Source organism: Myotis davidii, unplaced genomic scaffold, assembly GCF_000327345.1.
Source record: "Myotis davidii unplaced genomic scaffold, ASM32734v1 scaffold1221, whole genome shotgun sequence".
NCBI lineage: Eukaryota > Metazoa > Chordata > Mammalia > Chiroptera > Vespertilionidae > Myotis > Myotis davidii.
In genome coordinates, this window is record NW_006291616.1 from 104,150 (window position 1) to 105,681 (window position 1,532).

Below are 1,532 nucleotides of genomic sequence, written 5' to 3' on the forward strand. Positions count from 1 at the left end.
ACACCCGACAGAGGACCTGGAGACAGCGCACACCTCATGCAGACATTCCGCAGGAGAGAATAGGCCACCGACATCGGGACTTGTTATAAGATGAGGGGTTGGAAGGAAACATCTGGGTTGTTCTTATGAAGGACATGGAAAGGGCGAAGAGTCACATTTTTTTAAAATATGTTTTTTTATTGATTTCACAGAGGAAGGGATTGGGAGGGAGGCATAGAAACATCAGTGATGCCCTAGCCAGTTTGGCTCAGTGGATAGAGCGTTGGCCTGTGGACTGAAGGGTCCCGGGTTCAATTCTTGTCAAGGGCACATACCCGGGTTGTGGGCTCAATGCCCAGTTGGGGGCGTGCAGGAGGCAGCCGATGATTCTCTTATCACTGATGTTTCTATCTCTCTCCCTCTCCCTTCCTCTCTGAAATATATATATATTTTTATCTGGGCGAGGGCTACTGCATTAGATGGCACAGACCAGTTCTATCATCTCAAAAGATTTTTTTTTTTTAAAAGTAACATAAGTGATTGATGAGGGAAAATCATTACTTGGCTGCCTCCTGCACGCCTCCTACTGGGGATCGAGCCCACAACCTGGGCATGTGCCCTTGACTGGAATCAAAGCTGGGAGGGACCCTTCAGTCTGCAAGCTGACGCTCTAGCCACTGAGACAAACCAGCTAGTGCTCATTTTTTTTCTTCTTCTTAATCCTCACCTGAGGCCATTGATTTTTAGAGGGAGGAGAGAGGGGAAGACAGAGAGAAATATCAATGTGAGAGAAACACATCGATTGGTTGCCTCCCGCATGCGCCCCGACCAGGGCCCGGGTGGGGGAGGAGCCTGCAACCGAGGTACGTGCCCTTGACTGGAATCGAACCCGGGACCCTTCAGTCCGCAGGCCGATCCTCTATCCACTGAGCCAAGCCGGCGAGGACTAAAGAGTCACATTTTCACTAAATCTCTAAGGTGACGGGAGCAGCAATGCTGAAATGTACCAGGAGGCTGCCTGGGAACAAGTAAAAGGAATTGATCGGAGTGGAGAGAAACCCACGTGTGGAATTTGTTCCCCATCAACCTGTGGCAGACGCTGAATACTAGGCTAGATAAGAGGACATGTACCAGCCGGACGGCTCCCTAGCCCCATCCCTGGACTGTGTGACTGGCAGAGACAGACACGGGCTGGACAAGGCCTGCACGGACGCCTGCAGGCTGCATGTTAGAAGTGCCGTGTGTGGTGGGTGGGTGTGGGGTGTGCAAACACATGGCGGACATAGAAAATAGAGATGTACGTGCCAACAGAGTCTGGTGTCAGCAACAGGGCTTCCCATACATTTTTAAGATGAATTCCTCAAAAGGGGGATGGAGGCCTGCAGAATGTAATCTATTATTAAAGAGAAAAGGCTCTCACAGGGGCTCTGACAGCTAGGTTCCTGGGAAGAGCTGCTGGGTGGAATCCATATGATGCAAGAGAGCCTTGAACCTGGGGAGTGTGTGTGTGTGTTTGGGAGGCCCCGGGGTGTGTGTGTGTGTGTGTGTGTGTG